This window comes from Phaseolus vulgaris, chromosome 11 (genome assembly GCF_000499845.2).
Source record: "Phaseolus vulgaris cultivar G19833 chromosome 11, P. vulgaris v2.0, whole genome shotgun sequence".
In the NCBI taxonomy this organism is placed as follows: domain Eukaryota; kingdom Viridiplantae; phylum Streptophyta; class Magnoliopsida; order Fabales; family Fabaceae; genus Phaseolus; species Phaseolus vulgaris.
Genome location: NC_023749.2, coordinates 41,078,725 through 41,090,493, shown reverse-complemented (window position 1 = coordinate 41,090,493; position 11,769 = coordinate 41,078,725). Strand labels below are relative to the sequence as shown.

Here is an 11,769-nt window from a genome sequence, read left to right as displayed (position 1 = left end):
TAGGTTGGGTTCTTTATTCTTCAACATTTGAAAGCTAAGAGCTACACTTCCTTTTCACCAAAAAAAGTCACTTACATTATACCAACAAACCATGGCTAGCGGAAGCTTATCACTTCCAACTTCTGCCAATGGTGCAAAACCTCCCATCACTCGACCCACTGCAGATTTTCATCCTTCCCTTTGGGGCGATCGCTTCCTTTCCTACGTTCCTACTTTCGCTGTATGTCATTTTTCATTTTCAATCTCTTTAGCTAAAATAATGTATTTTACATTTAATCTATTTCATGCAGGAAAGTGATAGCCACATTCAACAAGCTAAACTATTAAAAGAGGACGTGAGGAAGACTCTTGTTTCACCTATTGATCATAACAATTTCTCTTTTAAATTGAACTTCATCGATTTAGTCCAACGTTTGGGTGTCTCTTACCATTTTGAGCACGAAATTGGCACTCTTCTATGTCAAATTTATGACATTTCAACAAAGGACAATAATATCATAGCTCATAGTGATCATCTTTACCAAACGGCTCTACTCTTTAGGTTGCTCAGACAACATGGATACCGCATTTCTTCAAGTATGTGTTCATCAACTTTTAACCAATTTCTTTTTCAAAAACAATAACTTCTTTTGTGATGCTACTAAATTTATTCTTTGAGTTTGCTCTTTGAGCTACTTTGGTACTAGTTGTATTGCATCATCACATCATGGATGTCTTTGTTTTTATCCAGGAGTGTAGTTGCGTCAACTATATACAAACAAGTCTAAACGAATTTAAATATTTTGTTCGAAACAAATTTTGAGCTTTTCTTTGAACAGATGAATCAGAAATGAGTTAATCAAGTTCAAGTTTATTTGAACAGACCATGAGGTAGGATGCATGTTCGCATTTTTTTAAATAAAGAAAAACAAAAATAGAAAAACTTGTAAACTATAATAATTTTGGCTACAAATCTAATATTGAAAAAACTTAGTTTGGGAGAGAAAAACTAGTGGAATAAAATAATGAGTTTCTTACCTAAAATAAAGATGAAGTTAAATAAGTAAGAGAAAGAAAAAAAAAATAGATTCACTATATTACTTATTATTACTTTACGATGCACTATACTTGGTCAACTTAGTATAAATGTGGTTTAAAATAAATTTAGTTTAAAAGTGAAAAATACAACAATTTTATAAATGTGACTTATCAATCATAGACCATACTTTGGGATCATAAATGTTTAAGTCACATTTTTGTGACGTGACTTTAAAAAAAATCACATTAAAAAGTGTGACTTAGAATAATAAAAATATGATATTTAATTATGGATGTTTTAAATCATATTTAATTAAAATTGTCTTTAATATAGGGAAAGATTTTTAAAACGTGGATACTTTAATCCATATTTTTTAAATTGTAACATTTTTTTTCTTAGACAATACTAAACTTGTCCACGATTATATAAGTGTTTTCTAAACATGAAAAGACAACACCTTTTGTAAATATGTACATATGGACTACCAAAGATCACAACTTATAAACTATTTATATTTAAGTCACAATTATAAGGTAATTCCTTTAGAAATGAATAAACTACATTAGAATAAGTGTTTCCTAAACCAATAAAAATGTGGTCTATTCTCAATTATAAAATGAAAAGACAATATTTTTATAAATTTCATTTATGAATATTATGGGTCACGGAATATGGTCTCACTCTTGATCATGGCTTCTCACTGTTGGTTACAATTCTCTTGTCTCTCACTCTTAATATGTTTCGATAATGAAATATCAATCACAAGTATATTTCTATCACTTTTTGTTAATATTATTAATGTCAATAAATATATTATTAATAATAATATTATCATCATCATTATTATTATCATTATGATTACAAAATTTGTTTGGTATAAAATTTTAAAAAAACCAAAATACAAAAATACATTGGTTAGTGCAGATTTCTCAGTTATCAAATCTTCTAACCTCTAATAAATATAATTTGACCTAAATAAGCTTTAATTTCTTTTAAATTATACAACACTTATTATTTGTCAAAACAATTTTCACTTTTAAGGTTGAGTTTATATAGGATGACTCAAACCAACTTATGCAAATAGTTTGATATTAATTTTTGTAAGTCAATTGTATGGTAGTTATATAAATATATATATATATATATATATATATATTGAAATTAACACATGTTTATAAATTAAACAGGTATATTTTGCAAATTTCAAGACCAAATCGGAAAGTTTAGCTGATGATATTCAAGGAATCTTAAGCTTGTATGAAGCAGCAGGACTAAGATGTCATGGAGAAGATATGCTTGAAGAAGCACATAAGTTCAGTTTCGAGCAGTTAACAAAGTTTATAACCACCAAATTAAGTTGTTCTCATGCGGCACGAGTGCAACATAGCTTAAAACAATCACTTCATAGAGGTTTGCCCAGGTTGGAGGCGACATATTATATGTCTTTCTACGAAGAGGATCCATCTCATGATGAAAAATTGTTAACATTTGCAAAATTAGATTTTAATATGTTGCAGGAGCTACATTTGAAAGAAGTCAGCAGTCTAACCAAGTAATATCTTCCTCACACATATTTACCTTTCGTTGCATAAATCAATGAATATTAGTTAAAGATTTTTGTTCTTGTCTTTGGAATCTTAGTGCTATTTTTTGTGATGCAGATGGTGGACTAAGGATTTAAATGTCTCAACCAATTTACCGTTTACACGAGATAGGATCATAGAATGTTGTTTTTGGATTTTGGGGGTCTACTTTGAACCACAATATTATAGATGGATAACAACAAAAGCAATAGCTCTAGCTTCCATCATTGATGACCTCTATGATGCTTATGGAACCATTGAAGAACTTGAGCTTTTCACTAGTGCAATTGAGAGGTTAGGCACATCAAAACGACATATAGTAGTATATATTTAACCTAATTCTTCCAATATATCAAAGATAACTTTCTCAAGACTTGTAGGTGGGATATTTGTTGCTTGGTTGATCTCCCAAAATACATGCAATTATGTTATAAGGCAATTTTGGATGCTTATGAAGAAATTGAGAAAGAGATGAGAAAGCAAGGAAAAATATATTTCATGAAGTATGCCAAGAAAGAGGTAATTATAGTTTCATTAATTTTTTCTTATTCTTTATTCAACTGATACTAAGTTAAATCAAATTTTCTTTCTTATTTTTTTATTTCTATATTTGCATAAAAAAATATAAACTGAATATCTTTTTTCCAACTAATTTGAAATGTGCGGAGTATAGAAAATTGATATTTTTTATGTACAATATTAATGGTGTAAAATTTCATCTAAAACATCACCAATCCTATTTAATGACCAAACAAGAATATGGATTTAGTACTACTGTGTGCAGTTGCCAAAAATATGCATATGATACTATGGTTTTAGAGTCGTAATCTATGTACACATTGTCTATAATTTTGAATTATAGACGACGGCCACACAATCATAGTCTATTAAATGATTAAAGACAATGATTATATATAGAACCGTCACCAATAGCGTATATGAACCTAAAATATTTTCTACAATCTTGTTCTTAACTTTTTTGTCCAAGTTTGATGTCGAGAAATTTATTAGAGAGAACGACTTTAGGTTTTTCAAACTCAAGATGGTGGACAAAGGTTGTGGTAAAGAAACAAAGGTTGTAGAGGAACTCAAGAGCTTCAGCGGTGACGCACAACGACGATAGGAAAGAGAACACGAGAAACATTTTCAAACCTGGGAACCCACTCGTTCAACACTGAAAATTGAGAAAAATTCATCAAGAAAGCACAAAAAATATGAAAATTAACATAAAAAACAATAAGGAAGACACATTACAAGGAACGAGAGCAATGACAACAAAGAGAAGTCACAAAGAAGACAACAATGGAAGTAGCAAAGATGAAAAGGCCTGGAGTGGAAAAAAAAAAGCATATGAGTGAAGGTTATGACCTAATAACCGCAGTCTATATGGGGCGAAAATTGCCTAAAAGATCGTAGTCTACAATGGCTATTATAGGCAATGGTTGGTCATGAAATCGTAGTTTATATGCTCTGTTTTAAATAGAAAACACTTATAAATAGAACCATAGTCTATATGTTGATCTTATTTTCAAAATTGTCATTGCATTTTTGTAGACGACACTCCTGCTTAAATCACTATCTGTACACATTGTAAAACCCTTTTTTTGCACTAGTGAGTGTGAAATAATTTATCAATATTATATATTTGCACTTTCATGCTAGATGAAAAGACTAGTCCAAGCTCACATGGCTGAGGCAAGATGGTGTCATACCAACCACATTCCAACAATGGAGGAGTACATAGAAGTAAGAGGAATGTCAACTGGTTACCCTTTCTTGATTACCTTATCTTTCTTAGGCATGGAAGATACAACAGAGGAGGTCCTTATATGGGCAACGAATGAACCAATAATTATTGCAGCTTCTATAGCTATATGCAGAATCATGGATGACATTGTTGGAAATGAGGTACGTGTTAAACACTAATTAATTTCTATCAATTTAACTAAAAAGAGAATGTGACAACATTTTCTATGGACTACTGATAAATGCACCTAATTTTACAAAATATGTCGAGAAGAAATAATAATAAAAGAATTATAATTTGAGTTTAACAATAAACATCTTCTTTATCTTATATTAAGAGTTGACAATTGCAAAACTTTCAAAAATTTGAAAGAGGTAGACTTAATAATAATTTGGTAAGACCATTAATAAATCCTATATGTTTTGTTAAATATTGATTTTTTTTATTCATTTTTATTTTTCTATTTTTGTTTATAAAGTTTGAACAACAGAGAGAACATGTTGTTTCAAGCATTTGCTGTTATATGAAGCAGCATAAAGTGTCAAAGAAATGTGCCATTGAAGAACTACAAAAGTTAGTTGAGAATGCTTGGAAGGACATAAATGATGCATGCTTAGCTCCTACTCAAGTACCAATTATGCGTGTAGTCAACTTTGCACGTGTGATCGATATGCATTACAAAGACAAAGATAACTATACAAATGCAGAAGGAATAATGAAAGATCATATTCAATCTTTATTAGTTAAAAAGATGTTCGTATAACTAGAAGCTTTGATCTTCTATCAATTATTATCGATCTACTATTATCTTTATTAATTTTATGTTGATTGAATATCCCTTTCAAATTGTTCAACAAGCCGGTCAAAGAACAAATATTTGTCAAAAAGGAAAACTTCTTTAAATTAATAACTTTTAGAAATAGTAAATATCTCTTTTTGGATAATAAAATTTCATTTTTGTTCAAGATAAAACAATTGAAGTAGATATTACCAAGTTAATTTTTATAGTTGAGGATGATATTAGATTTCAATTTTTCTTAAAGCAAGATAATCTAAATATCACTTTTCAAATAGGTACTATATCTTTCCATAAAATACTCACTCTACTGGTATGCTGAAAAACAAACTTAACAAGAGACATGCCAAATCTATAGATTTTATTGAGCAATTTCCCTATGTGATCAAACATAAGCAAAACAAGTCTAATGTGGTGGAAGATGCTCCTTCAAGAAGGCATACATTTCTTAATGTCTTAGATACTCAGTATTTGGGGTTTGATCACATCAAGAAAATTTACAAGGATGACCCTGACTTTTCTCTCATCCTTCAAGAGTGTTCAAAGGGAGGCCACAAAGACTTTTCATACATGATGGCTTTCTCTTTAAAGGAAAAAGACTTTGTGTGCCCCAAGGGTCTTTGAGACAATCTCTTGTAAGAGAGGCACGTGAGGGTGGTTTGATGGGACATTTCGGGGTAGCAAAAATCTTAGATACATTGCATGAACATTTTTTTTGGCCCCACATGCACAAAGCTGTACACAGCTTCTACGATAAGTGCATAGCATGTAGGAAAGCTAAATCTAAGGTACAACCCCATGGTTTATATACCCTTTTTCCATCCCGGACATGCCTTGGGTAGACATTTCTATGGACTTCATTTTGGGTATTCCCAAAACATCTAAGGGTATGGATTCTATCTTTGTGATAGTGGATCGTTTTTCCAAAATGACCCATTTTATTCCCTGCCACAAAGTAGATGATGCTTGTGATATTGCATATCTCTCCTTTAAGGAAGTTATTTGTTTAGATGGGCTTCCTAGAAGTATAGTATCTGACAGAGACTCTAAATTCTTGAGTCAATTCTAGAAGACGTTATGGGGAAAACTTGGCACTAAACTTTTGTTTTCTACTACTTGCCATCCCCAAACTGACGGGCAAACAAAAGTGGTAAATAGAACTTTGGCCCAACTGTTAAGATGCCTTATTTTCGGGAACCCTAGGGTGTGGGAGGAATTACTTCCTCATATTGAGTTTGCTTATAACCGAGTAGTTAACTCTACTACTTCTCACACCCATTTTGAGGTTTAAGCCCCTCACACCCCTTGACCTACTTCCTATCCCTGTACTTGATGAGGTGTTGTGCAAGGATGATTTTGAAAGAGCATGTTTTATCAAGAACTTGCACCAACACATCAAGCAACAAATCGAAAGGAAGATAGGCAAGTATGCGCAACATGCCAATAAGGGGCGCAAAGTGTTGATCTTTGAACCTAGGGACTGGGTTTGGCTTCATTTGAGGAAGGATCGCTTCCCTACTAAAATGAAATCCAAACTCCAACCTCGTGGTGATAGTCCCTTCCAGATCATCAAAAGGATTAATGGTAACGCTTATGAGTTAGATTTACCTATCACATATCTAGAGAGTAATTCTTTTAATGTTAGTGCTCTAACTCCCTTCTATGCAGGTGTTGCAAATTCTTGGACGAATTCTCTCCCACTCGGAGAGCATGATGAAGACTTGAGAGATGGAGCACCCCCGATCAAGCCCAACCTTCTAGAAGGATGACCTAGAGTATGACACAGGATCCAGGGCAAGGTCAGGACCAAGCACTAGCCAGTGCCTTAGAGCCCATTATTCCTCAGAGAAACACTAAGAGCAGAGCCCAAGCAATGGGAGCTGAGTACCAGCTAGTCTCTTTGTTTTTAATTTCAATAGAGTATGGTTCACATAGCACAATAGGGGGTGTATTTATCAAATTGGGCTCGTGCCAAATCCATTAGGGTAGGAAGGTAGCCCTAGCTTTTAGAATCTAGGACTAGAGGCGACATGGACCAAGGTCAAACCCTAGGCCGCTCCCTCTCTTCTTTCATTTCTAACCCTCCCCCATCTTACCCACTAAGGCATCCCTCCCTATAAATAGGGTGTCTTGCCTCATGTATTTACACATTGAATTTTGAAAGTAAAAAACTCTGCTTGAGTTATTAGTGAGCTTGATCTTGAGAGTAATGCACCTCAAGTGGCGGTTCCTCACCACTCATCTTGGAAGGTCCCACCCTTCCAAATGGCGTGACTCCTTATTCCATTTTCCATAAGCTTTATTCATCTCTTCACCTTTTCCTTTCTTTTCTTTGCACCACTTTCCATTCCATTATATATCTTTCTCTACTCTTTAATTTCGACCTTTACATTGTTTTTCTTTATCTTGTTCCTTGTTTTAATTCTGCGCCTCATCATCATCTTCACCATATAATTGTGTTTTCTCTTTGTCCTCTAGAAGTGGACCTTCACACTTACTTAACCACTTGGTTAAGTTCGTGTCCAGTCAGAATCTTCTTTGGGTTTCTCACCATAATTGCTAATCTTAAAAATCATAAACAAAAGAGCAACTCAAAAAATGTGCAATCTTAAAATCAACTCACATCAAGTTTCATGGAATGATACCCTTTTTGGAAGAAACACTGACATGCCCATGTATATATACATGTAAGATTTGTTAGAATTTGTAGTTGGAAACCAGGAGCTCAATTAACTATAGTTCAATTTTTATGATATAAGTATCTTAAGCTATATTTCAATTTACTTTATGTTAAATTATTATTGATTATGCTTTAACTAATAACTTGTAGGCATTTGTCTGAACTTTCTATTAATGTCAGTAATCAAGATATCCATGGATTCTTGGATCCCTATTTGATTAATCCAATTGGAGCAAAGAAAGCAGAAACCCAGTAATACATCACTAACATTCTGAGTTTAGAGGGAAAACAAATTTATCTTTGCCCTTATATTAATGAGTAATTTTAATTATAAGTCATCAATTATTACTATTTCATGTTTTAAATATTTACTAACTATTTTCATGGATGATATAAGGGTCAATTGCAGTCACTTGTGTTATCTGTACTTGATAACACTATTGCGTGCTTTTGTTCCCTGCACAAGAAGTCATCTGCACATCTGAAAAAATAATTAATGTGTAATTACATTATAAAATTAATTGTGTATGTTACTTAAACGTATAGTAAAGCGGTTTTTTGTATTAATCAGAACATGGCGAGGACATAACATACTAAGAGGTCGACTCAGTGCAAATTATCAAAAGCTAACATGGTTGAACCTAAAGGTTTGTAATTTTTGTCTTCCTTTTTTCATTGTTTATCAATATTAACTTTTAATTTCTATTTATAGTGTAATAGACATTCGGGAGACTATGAGTGTGGCTATTACGTTATGCAATGGATGATTACCATTGTAAGAATAGACATTAAAAAAGATTGGAAGCAAGTAATAATATATAAATTATTCTTTATAATTCTTTAAAGTATATGTATCTTAACATTAATTAATATGAACTTTATTTTGTAATGTAGTTCTTTACGAATGAACAACTACTGCCTTTGCCCGCCATAGATGATGTGAGACATGTTTGGGCCAGATATTTCCTTAATTTCTATAACTCTAGGATAATTAATCAATAGTATAGGAATTAGATAGATAAATAGGAATATGTATTAGTGTTTGTAATACATTTTTATCAATATATATAATTTGCTTTTTTGAATGAATTAGATAGATAATAGGAATATGTATTAGTGTTTGGTCATAGCCATCGTTTTAGACCTCGAGCATGTACAATGTTTTGCAATACCAAGGAAGGGTCTAAAACGGCGGTTATTATCATAATCGTCGTTTATGTGTGACTTATACACGACGATTCTAGAGTCGCCGCCTATGACAGCGGTTTCGAAATGACTGTCTAACTGCTAAAAGAACTGTTGTTGTTGACCTTTTCTCCACCAGTAAATTGACCTCTGAATATCATATAAGACAACTCTCTCAAGGGTTAGCACAAGGACTCACTAGCAATAGAAAAATATGTTAGGTTTGATGGCTACAAAAAGAGGGGGGTGAATTGTTTTCAAACTATTTTCGCAAATACTTGGCTTAGAATAAAACCTTTTCAATCAACCCAGAAAACCAATTCATAAAGCTAGTCAAAATACCAAATAGAAACAAAAGCAGAATTTTAATCGGTTAAAATTGTAATTTAATCGATTATTTATGACAGCGAAAAATACAAACAGATATTGAGAGAAGGGATAGAGAGAATTACACACAGAGATTATACTGGTTCACTCTATCACAGAGCTACATCCAGTCCTCAGTCAAACCACTGAGTTTTCACTATGCAATCAATCACAGATTACACAAACACCACACACACAAGAAGGTGACTTTGAATCCCACAAAGCCTACTCACCCTTCTTGCACACAACAACCACCTCAAGCCATAATCCCACTGACTTTAAAGGATTTTACACAATTATACAGAAATGTATATGAACAATTACAAGAACTTGAACAGGATTAGAAAACACCTGGTAAAACACAAAGCACTAGCACCCTATTGATAAGTTCTTTCAAAGACAGCAAAGCACAAGGCAATCTTGCGAAAAACTTGGTTGAAACCTTTTCACAAATAGTTTCGAAATCTCTCAAATCAATCTCAGCTTCGAGTATCAAAAGTTTCTGTTTCATCAATCTTTTAACGTTTGAATTAAACACATATTTATAAACCTTGAAATGTTAACGTTAAAGCAAATTTGTACAATCAAATAAGTTAAAATAGATTTTCAAAAAGTTGTTACAAGAACACATTTAATCGGTTAAAACCACGAAATAACCGATTGAATGCTCTTGTCAGTTATAAAACAGTTTTAAAACCTTCTTTGCCAGCTAAGTTACAAACAACCGATTATCTCGACATTTTAATCGGTTCTTTTTCCCTTTGCATGGAAAAGCACTTTAATCTTTTAAAACTGATTGAAATGAGCTTTGTCTGAGTTTCAAAACTGATCTTACAAAGATTCTAAACCCCAACCCAACACCTAAACCTAAAACATCACACAGTTTCGGGCTTCACTTGGATTTGGCACATCAAAACTTCCCATCTTCAACAATCTCCCCCTATTTGATGGAGACAAATGCCTGGGATGCTTTAGAAATGTTCCTTGTTTAGAATCTGTTAAAACCTACAAACATTGAACACACACAGAATACACTAGTCCAAGCATATATGCCCTATATGTCAGATTTCAAAATAAGAAAAAAAACTACATAAGAACAATCGGTTATAATACAGAGATAACCGGTTGAAATCCTATTGAAAAACCAGAAAAAAACAGTAGAGGAACATTACAGCTTCTAGCTCGAGCAGCCCTTCTCAACTCTTCTCCCCCTATTTGTCTCATCAAATAGACAGAGCATAATAGAATATAACTAGGATAAAGTATGCATATCAAGAATTCCCAATTCATTTCATAAAGAGTAAAACCTATCTTTGGGTAAAGGCGTGGTGAAGATATCAGCCAGTTGGCTTTCTGTGGAAACAAACTTGATTTGATGGAGATCAAGCTCAAGTGGACATGCAGGCCAATCAACAAGATCAAGAAGATTTAGAGGCGCAAATGGAGGACGCCCATGGAGGTCAAAGCCCACCTCAAAGGCTTACAAGAAGCATGTTCAAAGCTTTAGGAGCTAGGGGACAATTATTTTCTCTTTTTGTAATTTCTTTGGTTGAAGGTGCTTAGAGGGAAACATTAGAAACCTCTATTGTTATAGCATCTTTTAGTCTTTAGTTAGGAGCTTTAGGAGGGGGGTGTGTTAGTAGATAGGTGTAGAAGTAAATAAGGAGGTGCCAAAGTGAGAGAAGGGATCACACCTTCCTCATGTCTTGTTTAGGCGCCGGTTGTAGCTTCTTTTAGGAGGGAATTTTGAATTCTCTTAGTTTGATTTTCAACACCTTTAGGCTATAAATATAGGTGCTCTCCTTGTACATTTCAGATTTGAATTTTAATTAGAGAAACTATACTCAAATTTTGAGAGAGCATTGGAGAGCTTTGAGCCTTCTTCTCTAGTCTTATCTTGATGGTTCCATGGTTACCTCAAGTGGCGGCTTGCACACTCATCTAGGAGCATCCATCCTTCTAGTGGCATGATCATCCAACCATACATCCATCTTCATGAGCTTTCTCCTCTCCTTCCTTTCTTCTCTTTCAATTGTTCATGTTTAGCTTGTTGTTCTTGAATTTCTGTTCGGCAGTTTTCAATTCTTAGCTGTTTTGGTTCGGTGCCTTTGTTTCCTTACTGTTCTTGGTTGTTCTTATTCATTTCCAGCTTTTATGTTCGGTTCATTTCAGTTTTTAGCTAATTCCATTCGGTGCATTTTGCTTCTTCTTTCATTTTAATCCGTTCAATTTGACTATAATTGGAACTTCCATATGAGTTTGGATTTGGTGCTAGTTTTGGTGAGTTCTTGACTTAGAACATTGATCCAATTCTAAGAGAAAGTGCCTAACTATTGTCCAACTCAAGTTGATTCCTAAGAATGTCAAGAATCATTCTCTTCTTTGCTATTGGAA

The 11,769-nt window shown here is 33.3% G+C and overlaps 1 pseudogene; it reads left to right on the top strand.

Moving 5' to 3' along the window:
- Positions 1-5,182, top strand: LOC137833334 ((-)-germacrene D synthase-like; annotated as a pseudogene).
- The last annotated feature ends 6,587 nt before the right edge of the window (positions 5,183-11,769 follow it).